Raw genomic sequence first — 18807 nt, 5'->3', positions numbered from 1 at the left:
GGATAGCTTAAGAGCTAAAGCTTTGTGTAATCTGGAGATATTTCCACTTGTATGATAATACAGATAGCGAGGTTTTTAGCTGAGGCTTTCCCTAGAGTATTCTTCTGTGTTTCATGTGTGATTGAATCTTCTTCTCTATTATATGTGTTCTGTTTGATCTTGCTCAAAATCAATTAAGCTTCCGCAAGTTTGATTGTAGAAGTAGATTAAGTATTTTGCTTTAGTACATTGCATAATCAGTTTAATCTACAATTAGATTTTCTACATAGATCTTAGAGGTAGATTTGTAGAGAATTTTCAAGAAATTCTACATGGTATCGGAGCCAAGTTGATCAAAGAGGTGAACAGTATATGAAGAAGAGAATTAGAAGTAAAAAAAAAATAAAAAAAACATTGGGCCGCGAGTTTGCAGAGTAGATCTGAAATTTTTTGTGCAAACTTTTCACAAACAAATAGCAGATCTATATTCCTTGCGGAAAAATACCCAAATTCAAAAAAAAAATCGGCTGAATTGGAGTTCGGATGAGGGAGATATCGCTGATTTAAAATCATCTTTTTTTCTAGAAAAATTCGTGACGGTGGGAAAGATGAAACAGATTGGTGTGCTAGCCATGAACTTGTATGATGTTGAGGTTCAAGATGCATGAAAAGCCTTAAGGAGCAAAGAAACTGTTGGAGACTTGGTGGTTGAGAGGGAGAGTACATTACCTCTCAACATGCAGTGCCAGAAGAAGTCTTAGGAAATTGTGGAGGAGCCATAATTGGTGAAGCAACTTCAGGAGGTTGTGGAGCAGCCACAACTGGAGAAGCAGAGAGGAGAACGAGTGGAGGCATCCACACATGCAGAGACCTCCAGTGGGGGGGAATTTCAAGCCAAGTGGGCAGAGGGATCACATGCATCCATACCTCTAGGTGTGAGGTGGGGCGATGTGAAGTGATAGTCCCAAGAAGGCTGAAATAGGGGTAGGATCCTTGAGGGAGCCAGCCTCTTTGATTATACCTTGCTACAGGAGCCCCTACGAGGAGTAGCAGGACTGGCTGAGTGGGTAGAGAAAGATGCGGATGGAGCGGCAGAGGGATCTTCAGCATCAGAGGGTGTTTCTAGCCCAACAGGGAAGTCATTTGGGAGATCAATTACTTACTTCTCAGTAACTGAGTTGCAATGCAACAGTGGGCAGTAGATGCAACATGATGAGAGGAGGTGCAGTGTAGATGCAATGCTGGGAGATAGGACCAGCAACAACATGGATGCAACAGGAGGAATCAGTGTGATTGATGCAGTCAAAGATCAAAGTGACAGAGGCTAGATGAGTCAGATACTGAAGAGCACAGAGGTGCAGAGTTTTCAGTCGACAGAGGCCATAGTTGTCAGAGACTTTGATGACAGAGGCATCATTCTCATTCAGGTTGGATATTTTTTTGTTTCTAGAGTTGCTGGAACAACAACACTTGAGAGAAGTGTTTCATGCAGAACATTCCAAAGGTTCAGGATCGGGATCAAGTTGAATTCCTTTCTTGTTGAGAGGGAGTGTTGAAAATAGCAACAAGAAATGATAAAAATAGAAATGCTAAAAATAACATTGCTATAAATAGCATTTCAGGATATACTCCAGCTTTGTTGAAAATAGAAAAAAAATAGAAATCCTAAAAATAGCATTTCGGGATATATTCCAATTTTGTCCTTAAATCAAAATTGAGAATTAAAATTCGAATTTAGTCTCACTAATTGTTTGAAAAATAATTAATTAATTCATCTTGAGTTAATTAGTTGGTGAAATTCAAACATGAAGTCTTTGTGAAGACATGCAACAGTTATCCCTTTGATTGAGGAAGTTATCCCTTAATTAAGGAGATAAGGATGAGTTGTATTTGAGTTGTAATTAGTTAGCTCAGTTAACTGAGTTAAGTCCAGTTAAATTAGTTCCAAATAGTTGGAGGAACTAATTGTGAGTTCAATCAGTTAATGCATGCATGCATGCAACTAGTGTTCTCCAGATAACTGAATATTCTCGCATAAATAACTCATGCATGTCAGTTCAGACAAATACCTAGTTGAGATCAAAGACAGGGGCATTGTACTATCAGATGCGGGAATTTTCCTATAAAGGAAACTCATCCATGCAGAAGGAATTCATTCCTTTAGGATTGCGCAGTTGTTTTAGAGGTCCGAGCAGTGTGTGAGGTGATAATCACACAGGTGGCAACTGGAGGACCTAGGGAAACTGCGCAAGGAAATAGGAGGCTTAGAGGACTGAAGGAAGGCATATGTGTTGTTTATTTTGTCTTTGAGCAACAGTGAGGGGTTGTACTAAGAGCTGGATAGCTTGAGAGCTAAAGCTTTATGTAATCTAGAGATATTTCCACTTGTATCATAATACAGATAGCGGGGTTTTTAGCTGAGGCTTTTCCTAGAGTATTCTTCTGCGTTTCATGTGTGATTGAATCTTCTTCTCTGTTATATGTGTTCTGTTTGATCTTGCTCAGAATCGATTAAGCTTCCGCAAGTTTGATTGTAGAAGTAGATTAAATATTTTGCTTTAGTACATTGCATAATTAGTTTAAACTACAGTTAGATAATATACATAGATCTCAGAGGTAGATTTGTAGAGAATTTTGAGGAGATTCTACAGTGCCATTGCTTATTCCAGGGGACTATGCAATCCACTGGAAAAAAGGATTGCGCAATTTCCAGTGACAAGGGATTGCACAGTCCATTGGCATAGTGGATTCCATAGTTCTGACTCTGAGTGAAAGATTGCATATTTCACTTGCTCAGTGACTGCCTACCTTGCATGATTGTACAATTCACTTCATCAAGGGATTACACAGTCTCTAGTAGTAGGGGATTGCGCAGTTCCCATAAGGAATACTAGCAATCAATGCTAGATAGAGGCAGGAGTTAGCTTGTGTTTAGACGCAAGTAGTTTGTCGTAAAAAGTTGTGCAACTATTGACGACAAGACTCAGTTAAGACATATCAAAAATGTCGCATGAAATAAATAAGTGATTATGACATTAAAAAATCAAGAGAAAAATTTGACGACCATGAGAGATAAGCTCTTATTGAAAAAAGATCGGATCCAAAATCAAAGTGTAGGCAAAATTTGGGAGGGGGTTTGTAGCAGCTACAAAAGGAGGATCATTACTTGAAGGTTTTGGGGACCTTTTTCCTTTGCTAATTCTCTTCTCCTTTCTAGGTGCTACTATTGGTCACCTTCCTCACCCTTCCCAAAATCCTCAGAACCCTTAGACTTTTGTATGAGGAGAGAGAGGAGGGTTATGATGGTTTTGAGAAGGCTGAGGAGAGTAATTAACTAGAATGTTTTGGGACCTTTCTCCCTTACTGGTTCTCTTCTTGTTTCTGGGTACTACCATTGGTCACCTTGATTTGTTTGTGGATACTCCTGTTGCACCTTGGGAAAACTCTTGGCGAATTGGTTGTTTTTGTTAACACCCAGGTTGTTCCCTTTGACTCTTGAGGGAATACGGCCTGGGTAACCACTAACCAAGCTTTGGATTACAGGTCCTAGCCGACTTGCAATCAGAGAGGGCTCTCTCTTTTAGTTTTACTTCTTGAGGATCTTAGGCTAGTTATGAGGTATGGGTTTTGATTTAAGTTTTGGTTGAATGATGTCTTTCAGTGCCTAAGGTGAGATCTTCAGATAGTTTCAGTCCATTGGGCAATGGAGTCGGTAATTGTGGGTTGCTTGAGGTGTTGAGTGAGATTGCTCAGAAACTGCAGGGCCTTTGGATATGTCATGAAACAAACTTAAGGTTGTGGTGGTGAAGTATGAATAGCCAGTGAAAGGCAATTAAGAGTTTTTCACTAAACTGATGACATGAGAAAGAAACATATCACCCAGGAGCGGATTTGAATTCCTGAATAATAGTCTCTGTGAAAAGTCTTAGTCTGAAGGTGCAACAATTAAGAATTGCACTTTTACAACTATAACCTGGAGAAAAACACTCATAACAGCATAGATTGAGTTCAGGGTACTCAGTGAATAAATCCTGAAACTATTCTTTTTCTATGCTATTAAACTATGAAAAATAGAGCATGAACGGATTATGAAAGAAAGACATACATAACAAGAAAGGTTAAAGAAAACTTATTGTGCCACGAAATATGTAGGAATACTGGAGCAGTTAGCAAACACATCACAACGCATCAAACAACACAGAACTTTGGAAATGCCATTAGCTCCTTGTATTAGACTCTGAAATTTACAACATAGGCTCTTTAGAAGAGAAAATCAACAACCCATACAAGCTTATGCGAGGGGGAATATATACAATCAGTTTTACAAAAATATCTGAATCGCTGAATCATTTGATTAATAAATACGTTCACCAACTTTCAGAATAGCAGATAAGGAAGTTATTGATGCTCTAAATACGGAATAAATACTCTTTAGTTTTGTCAGAAGTCTTTTTGACCTTTGGAGGCCATTGAGTCGGTTGAGCATTTCTGCATTAATGCTGAATGATATGTCTTTATGGCTTTATCGTGCTGTAGCTTTCTCGGCCCTATTGTATGTAGCTGTCAGTGTTGCTTTAGTGGCCGAATTGGTTTGCTGAGTTGGCTCAGTCCATTCTTTTCAGTCATACTGAATGCATTAACTTTCTGAACCTGCTGATTATATATTTTTATGCAAAAATTTGATGGATACCTGTTGGTTCACAGCAATAGCTGTATCGTGCTGGTCCACCATTCCTGTGTAGGCAATTGATGCCTCAAAATTGAGCCTAATGTTTCATCCGCCTCTGTATATTTGAAGTAATTTGGAGGTACTTCAAACAAATGTCTGATTTCATTCATAATAAAAAACAAGTTTTCCACTTTCTCATAGAGGCTCTGCCCAGATGCAGGCCCTGCTTCCTCTGGGATACTTGATCCTACAGTTATTTGATTGGCGGCAAATGTGTTTACCCTTTTAGCATAATTTTCATGTGATAGGAGCCTTCCTGCGCTGTTCAGTAAGCTGGGAAGGCCTCTGCTATGCAATGCTGTGAATTTAACTGTGAACTTGTTTACTTCTGTTTGCATCTCCTGGCACCTTCTGTCCAATGTCTGCACCAGATTTCTCAAAGTTAGGACCCTCTTTATCATCAGGATGGTGTCAGTTCTATTAGTGATCCCTATTGCTGCCAGCTGAGGGCCTGTGCGATTATTAAGGACATTTATCATTCTGTTGGCTATCTCAGGCATATTGCCTAGAGATGCCCTTGCTCTTTGGCTTTCCTTGTGTGCTCTGTTTATGAGCTCCATGTGCTCATGAATGGTCTCTATGTACTGCCATTGATCTGTTATTGATTGGCCAATATTGGCCCATAGGACTTTCTTGATCTCGGCCACTACTTTCTCAAGGGTGAGTTCTTTCTCTAGCTCTTTTATTTTCTCCTTAAGAGCTTTCACCTCTCTTGCCTTTTCAGCTACACTTTGCTTTGATTTGTCATATTTCTCATTGAGTGTGGCCAATTTGTCCTTGGCTTCATTCAGCTCTGCCATCTGTGCCTCTAGAACCTGAATTTCTTTCATCATCTTCTGCATGTCAAGGCTTTGAGCCTGTTCTGATGTCGTTGCTGGTGTTGTTGTTGATGGAGCTGTTTCAGCTGTCTGCCCTGTGGGAGGAATGATAGTTTGAGGGGACTCCTCAAGGTTTATGACTTGCTGAGGGGGCTGAGATGTCTGGCCACCCTCTTTCTGCTTTAGTGCTTCCTGTAATGCAGCCTCTGTCTCTACCAGCTTTCCTTCTGTTTGCACCAGTTGCTTATGTAGTGTTAGCAGCATGGCTACTACATCCTGGTCTTTTCTCCGTTGAGCAACCTCTTCCATTTGAGGGTGAAGGGTTGTTGGGATCTTTATCATCTTTCTTAAAGCTGCAATGTCTGAATCTCTTATCTTTAGGAGCTCCTTTATAGCTTTGGGATCCTTTGGGTCATGCCCAAGCTCTATAATGATGTCTTCCAAAGACCTGATCTTGTTGTCTTTGGCCTGAGAGGATGCTTTCTCCAATTCAAGTTGAGCAGTTGTATTGTGCAGACTGTTTTGCAACTTATGTGCCAGGAAGGTCTTGTCTGCAAGCGTTGAATAGACCATCTCACCCGTTTGCTTGTGAAGCTCTATCTGGTCCATAGGGTGGATGTCTTTGGCAAGAACCTCAAGGTTAGTCCTTATATAATCTGCAGCTGACTGTGGCTGCAGCATGGTAGGCATGAAATGACTCATTGTCATTTTCCCTTCCGTTATGTCATATGCTGACATAAGCCTCTGCTGGTTTGTAGGGGCCATCTTAAGCAGGTGATTATAGAGCTGGAGCCTGACTGGCTCATTTCTCTTCTTGATGTCAATGAATTGTTGCTTAATACTGGACTTTGCCCTTCTCTGCTGACTTGAGGAGCTGACCTCTCCTCCAAGGGTTCGTTCTTGTTCCTGCTGAAAGGAACTGGCAGATGCCTCCATGCTAGGATTGCCCAATAGGCATTTCTTCTTCAGAGAGGGGATTTAATCTCTACCTTTTCTCCCCTTGAGTTGTGGATGCGGTGAGGGGAGTCTCTTGCTCTCTGTTCCTCTTCTTGCCTCTTTCTTCATTTGCTGGTGTTTGGAGCACTGAGGTCTCCACTATGGTTTCCTGCCTGGGAGGCACACTTTGTTGAGCCTGTTGCTCTGTATAAATGGGAGCTTCAGCCACTTGTTCTTGCTGTTTTGGCTGCTCTTTTTGTTGTTCTGCTGTAGGGGGTGGCTGTTCCTGTTCCATCTCCTTTTCTTTACCCTTGCTGGCTGCCTGATGAGTAGTTTTAGCTGCTTGCTGGTGGGCTGTAGAGGATGAAGCAGCTGCTCCAAGTTGCCTTTGACAAGAAGAGGAAACCTGCCCACAAGTTTCCAAGTCAGCTTCTTTCTCAAGATTCTTAGCTTCTCTTTGTAGTATTTCTTCTCCAGGACTTGCTTCCTCTAAAGTGCCCTCTTTCCATCCTAACTGATTAGCATATTTTTCAATGTGAGGCAGCCTTATATGATCATAACTAGCCAATTTATGCTTGACCCTTCTAAGACTAATGAAATGATTGGGGTCATAGGGTGACCAGAGGAAACTGGTTTTCAATTGGAGGCCCTCTAGGATCCTATCTGCTTCTTTCCATCCTTCTTCTCTTTTATTATAAAGGAATGGGCCTAGCTGGTTTCTGATTTTGAGTTGTACTTTCTTGTTTTTGCTGTGGAAATGGACCATGTCTGCATTTCCAAACTGCCTGAAGTATTCTAAGGCAAAGAGTCTCATAGGGACATATCTTGGCAGTCTATATGGGGCCAATTCACAGCCATATATTCTGATTACTGTATGGTTTTGGTAGAAGTACCAATCCCCAATGCTGTAGGCCTTTGAGAGCTGGAGAATCCTTTGCATCTCATCTGTCAATCTTGGAGGAGGGGTACCCAACAGCAAGGACATAGCCGGATGGATAAAGAGGTCTATGAACTCACAGTAGCTGTATGGTGAAAAACTGAAGTCCAAAATACCACAGACCTTGGGTTCCCTTGAGCATCAAACTTCTTGAGAGGAATAGGGAAGCCATCAGGTTGATAAAACAGGAACAAGTGATAGATGTATGAAGTGTATCTAAACACCCTTTCCCTCTCTAGATTCATTAATTGTTCATGAATCTTATCGGCAATGTATGCAGCATAGTCATAGTGCACAGCAGGAGGCATTCCAGGGGAGAAGATAGACATCATTGCCAGAATGGTTTCATCAGCATCCTCAGCTGATCTATAACCCAGGACATAACTGATCAAGTCTACAAGCAACCTGCCCAACTCATTGAAATATACATTTCCTATAGGAGGGGTTCTCACAGTTTCAGAGCCTGATTCAATGAATAGCTGATTAATCTTTAAAATTTGGGCACTAGACAGCTTGCCTCCTTTCTTTAGCAAGTCCTTCATGGAAAGGGGAGTCAATGGCCTTGTAGAATGAAAGTTCAACATCTGATTTATAGCCTCAGGGGTGACATGGAACAAGACTGCACCTGAGGTATTGAGGACAACTCTTTGACATGGGTCATAGTTGGCACTGCATCTGTGAATTAAATCTGGGAGGACATTGACTTGAGGGAGGTTGTAAATGGGCAAATTGGAGTCCCAAATCCTTAGAATATCAGTCCCATTGAGGTGCTGGGCCTTCAGCTCATTGAGCATATGAATATTATATTTGGCTTGCATAAAAACTGTCTCCGTCATCTGGTAATCTACATCACCCAGGGCCTGCCATTCCAGCTCTCTATGTGGGGCATTAAGAGGTGCAACATTCAGTGCAACTGGGGTCTCCATGTTCCACTAGCACTTGGAAATGGATTTGAGCTTGATTTTGTAGGCACAACAACACAGGGCAGTGAATTTGCAAGAACAGGGCGATTTGCAGAGGAAAACAGGGGAATTATAGCGAAAACAGGTCACAATGCCCCTGAAAGAGGTTCACTGAGCGGACATTTGAGATATCACAGGTGGCTTTCCCGGTGAATTTAGTGCAGCAAAGGTTTTAAGTTCACGAATGCGCGAACTGACTGTAAATTTGCGGAGACTTGGCTCAATTTAGATTTTTGTAGGTGAAATTTCGACCCAACAACTGAAGAAACGCTGGCCACCGGGGATTTGCTGGTAATTACACTGTTTTTCACTCTTTTTAAGCTAGCTTTGGTGAATTATGCACGAAACCAAGTGCGGAGGGGAAATTTCGGAGAAATACCTGGTGGATGCTGGCAATGGTGACAAATGCAGGTGAGTTGGAAGCGCCCACGGTCTTCAGGTCGATTTCTGCAGGTTGGCGGCGAAATGGTCGTAATATGCATGCAGAGAGCAGAAACAGTTCTTTTGGAAAAAGTGACAAAAAACGCGAATTTTAGCGAAAATATGGACTTTTTGGGTTATTGGCGCCTTTTTGGATGACGTCAGCATGACGTCATCAGGTGGGGTCGGGTACAGAAGGGTGACGTGGCGGTCTGTGAGTGGTCCATGGGGACTGCTGAGGTGGCAGACAGCTCGGATCCATGGCGGGCGGGGCGGCGATGCGATGATGAGTTGGCATGACATGGACGTGACGTGGAAGTGACGTTGGTAGGCGGTATACGGAGGGCGGTAAGCGGTTCCATCGGACCGCTTATGGTACGGTGGTGGTATTGGTCGGCGGCCTCCCGATGAGATTTGGGAGCGACGTGTGGCAAAGGCCTGACGTCACCCTCTGACACTTTTCGGGAGGTAACGTCCGGTCATCGGGGGCCGCCCGATATTGATATGGGCCATCGGATGGGAAAGCCCAGATCCGACGGTTGACGGGTCGATAAGATGGAAGTACGATACGGCAGCGGGCGGGGAATATTTTATTGTATTTTTTGAAACGTGCGCCCAGGCGGGATCTTGGAAACTTTGGCGGATTTGTGGGTTGTTTTAATGTTTTATGCAAAATGCGCTTTTTAACCCAAAACTTTGGATTAGGCGGAAAAATGGGTTTTTAGTGTTTATTGCAAATAGCGCGGGTCAGGGGTAATAGTGGGTCTTTACAAGGCCTTTTTGTAAGTAAAGTGGGTAAATGATTTCAAAGGGTTGTAAAGGGAAAAAGGGGTAGGATTTAGGTTATTAAACCAACGTGGGGTTAGTTTAATCCCTGATTTTGCACAAAGCATCTTGAACCAGACTTGAATTTTGCATGATTGTCCAATATTTGGACATATGGCTATGATGCCAAGGGGGAGGGAATATACATATTGTTGGGGTTTTATACACCATGGTGTTATAGTAATAGGGAAAAGGGGAACATAGGGAATTAAGTGTAGATAGAGTTAGTAGTTAGTATTGGAGGGGAATAGGAATGGGAAGTGATAGATACTAAGTTTTAAGGAAACAAACTTAGTTAGGAAGTATATCAAAATGAAAAGAATTTTACACAAGAAATGTGTCTCTTAATGCAACCAGAATTAACAAAAGAGTTTTGACTTCTTTCATGAACCGAGGTGGTGTTGGGATGTTAGCAAGGAATGTAATGGGGGATGATTGGGAAGTTAGACATGCTTCATCTTGCTGCTACAATATTGCTGAAAAAGGAAGAGCTGCACTGACGCCATGTTTTTCCTTTGCTTAGGCCAGTGAACAGTCATAAATCATGCTTCTGCAACCCCATCTACCTACCCACTCTATTGCCTAGCATTTTTTGTTACTTCAAGGAGGGTGCACTTAGACTTGCAAACCCTTATGTGCCTTTTCTTTTCCTTTGGCTTTTTCTTTTGATTTTCTATCTAAGGCTACCCTTATTGCTTCCAAGGCCCCAGATTAAACAGTTGGGAACCTTCTTTCTCTACCTAACTACTTTATCTGCCAAGATTGAACTGTTTGGACAAATTTCTTTCTCTAATCTACAACAAAAAATTGAAACATGGCATGACCCAGCTTAGACTGTTGGATCACCCATTCAGAAGTAGGACAACATCAACCAACTGTAGATATGCGTCTTCCACAAGAATATGAGATCTTTGCATCATCAAAGTAGATCATATTGGCACTTCCCCTGCCAATCATGAAAAATGAAACCTATTGGTATAGGTAGCTAACAGTTTCATGACAAGATTTAAATTTGAAGGGAAGCTAATCATATCAAAATTGATGAATAAATATATAGCTATCCAACAGAGGTTGGAAAACTACATGCCATCCCTTTTCAAGGTCAAGTTCCATGTAAATTCAGGCACATGTGACCATGTTATCTTTGGGTTCTACTATGTCTATGTGATTTCCTAGGGAATTTCCCAATATTTTTGAGGGTATTCTCATTCATATTAAGTAGAAGGAGACTATTGATATTTACCATATTGGGATTATGGAGGGGGTGTTGTTCTACATAGAGTTTCGAGTCTAGTAATTAAGATAGAGGCCTTAGGTATCAAGGAAGTATGGGCCACTCCTGAATATCAGATCTTTGCATTTTATTCAAATAGAAAGGTGAATAATCCTTTGCCGTAAAAGGAGAGGGAAATATTTCCACTGATTAAGGGGCACCAGTTTTTGGAGAAGGAAAATTTTTAGTGAATTAGATGATGAGACCACAATCTACAAGCTTTAAGGCCATGGCTCTGGATTGGGTAGTATGGACTAGAAAATTTCGAATATCATCAATCTTCTTAACAAATCGATATGGGATATCTTAAGATGGCTAAGGAGATGCCACTACCAAGTTATTAAAAGCTTTGATTTCCAATAGAAGTGGAAGAGGGGGAGGGCGTGCAACCCCGTCTCTCAAAGGAATAAGCCATGAACACAAAGGTAGTGAGATTAGTTTTTCAGAGAAGAGCAGATTGTATTGTTTATTTTATGGTATTTAGGTAGAAATAGTAGACATCAATACTAAGAGGCTTTATACAGAAAATTGTTATTTTGAACCTATTAATTCTACATTTTATAAGAAAATAATCTATATAAAAATTAACTCTATAATATCCTACAATATATTCATAGTTTAAGGAATGAACATAATATCCTCTTTCTAGGATGCTTTAATGCTAGAATTGTAGCTAACCAAGCTATTCTTCTAAGAAAAATTTCCAACCCTAACCCTTTATGGCTAGATTAGGACCTTGTTTTACCTAGTAGATATAAATGAAACTCTCAGTACTTTACTGAGAATTTGTTTGGTACCTAGTTATTCAAGCTTTATAGTTATCAAGGCCTAATAATTTGCAGTGATGCAATGAAGTGAAAAAATACAATTGGATGACTTATATTCATGGGATTGACAATGGTGTCATGGATTATGTGATATATGATATCCCTATTTCCAACTAGCAAGTGTATTTTGACCTCTTAAATGACCATGATCTTGAATCTGATCTAAGACCTTTAACTCCAATCCTAAACTTTGCCATGCCTAAAAACCCCATGAAAGAAAATTTTGATAATTAAAGGTACCTTCCTTTTGAAAAAAGTAATGTTGATGTCTTTTAGAAGGATTTAAATTGGGATTTAAACATACTAACATATAAGGACAACATTGAAGATTTCTATCATAATTTTACCATGACCCTATCTTCTTCCATTAATAATTTCTTTATGGAGGTATCATGTAAAAGGAATAATAAAATAATTGGCCCTTGGTATGATAATGAATGCAAAATAGCTAGAAAAATCATTAGGTATGTTTCTAATTAATACTTAAAACTCAATAAGATAAATATATAGAAATCCCTTATTAAAAAGAAGAAAATATATTATATAAACAAAAAGAAAAAGCAATTGTTGTACCATCTAAATTGGATCCTACAAAATTTTGGAGGAATATTTCTAATTCATAAAACTAAAGAAAATGATATGATTCCATTGAATGCCCATGGCACATAGAATAGTTGGTGAATGGGTGCATCGTTAAGGAAATCCTTGCATAATGGTCATTAGTTTGAAACCTTAAGAGTATCCCACCCTTCTAACCCTCAACTAGAATTTATAATGGTAGTGGTTGGAATCGACCTCATGTCAAGCAAGTACAAGTTTGGACTAGTTGTTGATTCCCCTAGTCACACAACGCACATAAATGACTCCCTCGAAGGAAAGGAATTCCTACCTTAACATATTTTTGAATCCCCTAATGCCAAGTTCACCCTTTCAAATGTTCCTATAAAGGATGGAATATTTTTTCTGGAAGAACAAAGTTACCAACTTAATGGAACTGTAACCTCAAAATGAGAACTTTAGCAAAAAGAACCCTATTTTTGTGTAAAAAAATGAAAAAACACCCTCAAAATGAAAAACGTTGATGTCACATCAACACCTTTTATTTGGCTAAAATTCTAATGTTTTTTAGTAATTGAATTTAAAAAAAATATCATGACTTTGAAAAACCTTAAAATTTCAATAGTTTTCGACGATCATGTTAAATATAAAATATCATGACTCCAAAAACTTGAAAATTCCAACAATTTTCAACCATGGTGTTAAAGATAAATATCATGACTCCAAAAAACCTTAAAATTTTGTCTTTTTTGAACCATGGTGTTAAAGATAACATATCACATCTTCAAAATACTTCAAATTTCGTCATTCTTTAGCCATGGAAATAAAACCAAATATCATTGACTAAAAACCTTAAAAATGAATAGCTAATTTAGATGTCGTTGTAGTATAGCCCTTTTAATACCAATTTTTTTAATGCTAAAGGTATAGCTCTTTTAAAATATTAGTCTAAAACAACTTGACGCATGTAACAAAAATTTAAAAATCAACCATCAAATTGATACGCAGTGGGGGTGGACTTGACCCATTGCAATGAAAACTTAGAAACTATGAAATCGACACACAATGGGGGCGAATTTGATCCAATGAAACAAAAACTTTAAAATCAAATATCAAATTGATACATATTGGGTTGGGTTATTAATCAAACATTGACATAACCCCTGCAACAAAAATAAAAATAAATAAATAAAAAAAAATGCAAAAAAAAAAAAAACAAAAAATTGAAAAAATTTAAATTAAAACAAAACCTTGAAGAAATTATTAAAAAATATAATATAATATAATAAAAAAATGAAACATAAAATTACAATAAAAAAAAACAAAAACAAAAACTATATATATATATATATATATATATATATATATAGATAGATATATAACAAAAAAAAATAAAAAAATAAAGAATTTAAATAATAATAAAAAAATAAAGAATGAAAAAAAAAAAAAAAAATACTTGAAATTTTGTAAATATTAAGTTATCGAATAAATTAAAAAATATTTAAAAAGTTTAAAAAAATATTAAAACAAGCATAAAAAATTAAAAAATACATAAAAAAAATTGAAACAAAAGATATAAAATAAAAAAATGTTGCCACCCTATCGGTGGCCCTTTCGCACCGAGCAGGGTGGCCTATCGATTCCCACAATTGAAGAACCGCCCGAACAACATTGTTTGGTTGGTTCGTTGATTCTAGGAATCGACGAGTTACTCCGTCAGGCGCCAAAGGGTCATTGGCAGGGTTACTGGAGTGACAATGCGCTGTTGTAATCACCCTTTCTGCTGCCCTTTGGCATTAAACAAGGAGACCCATCAATTCCTAGAATTGATGAACCAACCAAATAATGTTGTCAGGCCTTTGGTATAGGCAAGGCGACCCATACCACTGTTTTTTTTTTAATATTTTTTATTTAAATTAGTTTTTTAATGTTTATTTTATAATTTATTTATTTAATTTGTTTCTTAATCTAATATTTTTTTTCAATTTAATATCTATATATATGTGTGTGTGTGTGTGTGTGTTTGTGTTTGTTATTATTATTATTATTATTATTATTTTTTAATGGTTTCATTTGTTTTTTAAACTATTTTTAATTTTTGTATCGTTTATTTTATATTTTTTTAATTATGATTTTAAGGGAGATTTCTTTCATTTTTTTTTTTTTTAATATTTAATAAATTTTGATTTTTAAGATTTATATTGTTATAATTATTTATTTATATTTTTCATTTTTTGATAAATTTTTTTGTTTTTTTTTCCAATTTTAGTTTTAATTTTTTTTTTAAACAATTTTTTATGCTATTTTGATTTTTTTTGTTAAAGTGGTTATTATTATTATTTTAAAATATTTTTTGTGTTATTTTTACTCAAATTTTATGCGAATTATTATTTAAAAAAAAAAAACTTCAAATGATATTATCTTTGGAAATAAAATTTTAATAAAATTTATATTTTTTCAACTTTTCGTTCAATATTTTTATAAAAATCATTCATTTGACATGTCACTATTAGCAAAAAAATGTCTCGAAATGTGTATTTTTTTTTGTCAAGTGTTTAAAATTTTTATTTATTTATTTATTTTTTTCTGAGTAAGGCTAAATCTATTAAAAAAGAGGAAAAATATTTACATAGGGACCGTAGTCAGTACAAAGCTCTGAAAAGAGCCAAAATTCCCAAGAAAGCAGATGTGAAACCAGTAGCAGAACCCACGCAGGGGATCAGGATGAAGCTTATCTGGAGAACCACATGAACCCAAACAACAAAAACATAGGCAGACCTTTGCCTTTCTACACCAGAACTATAGTCGACATGCCCGAAATAAACCATTACAAAAACCAAAAGACAAACCCATGTCAGCGAGAACAAACTAGTCAGCAGGCGTTTCCTCCACGATCTGGCACCAACCGAACTCTGGCACATCATCAACAGGAGCAGCTACCTGATTGGAGGGTCCGGGATCCGCTGGCACCATCTCAGCATCCTGCGTGCTGCATCCTGGGGCTTCCTGAGCCTGCAGCGGCGCCACTCCAATGCCAAAGTGAATCGCAGAGGAGGGACCAGCAACCGCTCCCGAGCCCTCCGGATGGGAATCAGAACCTTCCAGCTGAGTTGTTTCATAGAAGAACACAAAAATGTGGGCAGTTATCCGAGGCCGATGCAGAGAGCTATTGAATGTGAAAATGGCTGAGCCTGTCGAGGATGGAGGCCCGCGATAATGGCTGGAAGTCTGCCGTCTCCCTCGCCCACTTCGGGTTCCCGGATAACGACCAGTGAAGAGTTCACTGGTGGGGGCGGGCGAGTCCGAGGAAGAACCAGTTGGAGCGCGCCGGGGTTGCCCTCTGCGGCACCCCATTCTCTGACGTAGACGAGCCATTGAAGAGGGGGTAATGGGAAGGTTGCAGTGCGCTTGGAGCTCAGAACAACTAATACGCGGGGACCCGGGAGAATGCCTTAGAATACCAGATGGATTGCCTAGACCAATCTCCCTCCCTCCCAAATTGAAGACCAGACGGAAGGCAGAATTGAGGAACAGAGGGACGCAGACAGTAAAAGGATTACTCAGACTCATTCCATGAGAGCCGGCGCCCAGGACAGGGAAAACAAAATAACAAACCAACCCGAGAATCTTCAGACTCAGACCCAGAGCCCTCCCATGGAAAGAAATGTGCCAGAGGAGCTGCCCTTGAAGGGCCAGCCAGAGCTTCCTTGTCGAAGGCTCAGAAACTTCCAAGAGAACCAGAATTCGAACAGAGGCAATGGGATGATCCCAAACAAACAATTCGCAAGGAATGAGCTTGAGCGCAGGGCATTGCCCCTCCTTAAACTTGCCCAACCTGTCACGAACAACCACCTTCATAACTTCTTCATTGATTAACGTCGTCATCTCTTGCAAGTAGCAGCGTGCGGAGGGAGGATCCGTTGCAGTGGGCAGAGAGAATGAGCCCAAATCACCTGATGGGGAGATGGTATACACCTGCTCGCGCGCATGCCAGGCATAACTCCTATCGCCAGTATTTAACACCTTGTACTGGGTGGGCAGGTGTCGAGCCGCCTCGCCCCACCCCAGTCCTATCAAGTTTAAGACCATTTCAATCACCCGCATCCGGGGGAGCTGCGTCCTTCTGAACCAGAGCATTGCATTCCTGGGCTTGATCATAATTATGAATAATGTTTATGGGACCAGAGAGTATAGTGTGCTCCGCCTCCACTCCCCAATTAGCGAGGAGGTCAGCAACCTTGTTACCATCCCGTTTAACATGATTGAAGACAATGGCTTGATTGTTGTGGAGAAACTGTTCTAGGGCCTCCAGCCTCCAACTCTTGGCTAATTTCCTCGCCTGAGTCCCATGTTGTAGTTGTTTTGCCATGTTGATGAGAATTTGGGTATCGCCTTCTACTTCCAGGGGCTGTAAGTTGAGACACCTAGAAAGGAGAAGCCCTTGCCAAAGCCCCTCTAGTTCTGCTGAGTTGTTAGTGTCCCAGCCTAACTTTCCAAAGTAAATATGGATGGGGAGACCTTTATGATTTCTGAAAATACCCCCAAATCCTGCATTCCCTGGGTTGCCCTTAGAGGCGCCATCAAAATTGAGCTTGATGGTATTCTTTGGGGGAGGTGTCCAGGAGTCCTTTCTGCTGTTGTTACGCACAGACGGGGGAGGAGAGTGAGTGCCCTGTTGGAATTGCAGATTCCAATTAGCCCAGATGGCTATCTCATTTGCTGTGGAAGGGAAGTCATCCTGAGCCCAGTTGCGAAGCGCCAAGGTCTCCTTGAGGTTATGGCAAAAGTTGCCCCATAGAATTTCAAGCGGGGTGCTCTGATCCTTGAATATGCGCTTATTCCTCTCTTTCCATATAGTCCAGATGAGGAGACCAGGAATTATCCTCCATAAGTGATTGAGAACTCCACTTTTGTAGGGGTTGTGTTGCCATTGGCGCAGTGAGTCTAGAATGTCTTCCGCCCCTCGACAATTTCTTTGACACCGAAAGCTAGCCTTCTCCCACAATTGATTGGCTAGAGAGCATGAGCTTAGGAGGTGCTGAAAGGTTTCCTCCTGGGATTTGCAATTGATGCACATAGAGGGTCCATGAAAGTTTCTTCGTCTGAGATTGTCCCAAGTGAGGATTTTCCGATGCCCGACCAGCCAGAGAAAGAGGGAGACTTTGGGCCAAATGCCTGTGGCCCATGATCTGCTCCAAAAGGGATCCAGGGGCTCTAGGTTCCAGCATATGATTTTGTAAGCCTCTTTTGTAGTAAAGGTTCCCCTGGGTGAGTAGCCCCATCTCAGAATGTCCTTGTCCTCTGAGTATCTGATCCGTCGATTTTGAAGCTCCTTCTCCAGAAGCTGTTGTGTGTGCTGATCTGCGTTCTCAATTATACGATTACTGTGCTTCCATTGTCTGTATCCCTGTTCAGTTTCCTGGGTCCAATTCTGCCATACCTCTTCTTGTAGCTACCCTTCCCTGTAATGGTTTGGAGTCTGATCAAGTGTGTTGTAGAGCTTCGGTAGCTGGTTCCACACATCCATCCAGAACCGCGTCGTTCGACCATTTCTCACCTCCCAGAAACTATGTTGCTGGATCATTGAGTAATGTTGTTTAGCCACTGTCCAAATGAGAGAGCCTTTAGCTGTGGGGATAAATCTGATCAGGTCTTCCTGCGGTCTGAGGTTGGCATATTTGGCGGTCCAGATGTTTTCCCAAGGCTTGTTAGGCGCAGTTAACCATTGCCACCAGATCTTTGCGCACATGATTGTGTTGCTGTGACTGGGATCCCTTATACCTATGCCCCCTTGTTCTTTTGGCTTACAGATAGTGGTCCACCTTACCAAAGCCCATTTGCGATTTGTTCCTGAAGCGCCCCAGAGGAAGTTGCGCTGAAGAGCTCTTATCTTTTTTATTACCCACTTGGGCGCTGCTAACATAGAGAAAAGGTAAAGAGGCATTGCCTGAAGGACCACTTTGATTAGCACCAAACGGCTAGCAATGTTCAGGGCTCTGTGAGTCCAGAGACTTAGGCGGGATTCCAGCTTCTCAAGGAGCTCATGCCAGGATGCGTGCTTTAGGGCAGAGGCAATGAGGGGGGCTCCCAGGTATTTAGAGGGAAGAGAGCCAATGGTGAAGCCCAGAATTCGAGCGATAGCGAATTGGGTAATGGGAAGGGTGTGGAAGAAGTAGATATGCGATTTAGCCTTATTGATATTGGTGCCTGAGGCTTCTGAAAAATCTTCCAGCAGGGTTTTGAACTGAGCAGCTTCCTGAACAGAGGGGTACCCAAAGAGCATGTTATCGTCCACAAATTGTTGGTGGGATATAGCTGGCAGATTGTGAATGGATAAGCCTTTGAGATGCTGAGAGAGAAGGGCTTGCTTGATGTGACGACCCAGGCCTTCTGCCATGAGCACGAAGAGGAAAGGGGATAGAGGATCGCCTTGCCTGATTCCTCTGGAAGGGCTGAAAGGACGGGAAGGGATACCATTTATGAGGATGGAGAAGAAAGTGGAAGAGATAAGGCTCATAACCCACCGCACCCATGTAGGCGAGA

This window comes from Pinus tabuliformis, chromosome 4_1 (genome assembly GCF_031772625.1).
Source record: "Pinus tabuliformis cultivar Carrire ecotype Pingquan chromosome 4_1, CPIR1, whole genome shotgun sequence".
Lineage (NCBI taxonomy): Eukaryota > Viridiplantae > Streptophyta > Pinopsida > Pinales > Pinaceae > Pinus > Pinus tabuliformis.
The sequence above is the reverse complement of the archived record's forward strand: the minus strand, read 5'-3'. Positions refer to the sequence as shown.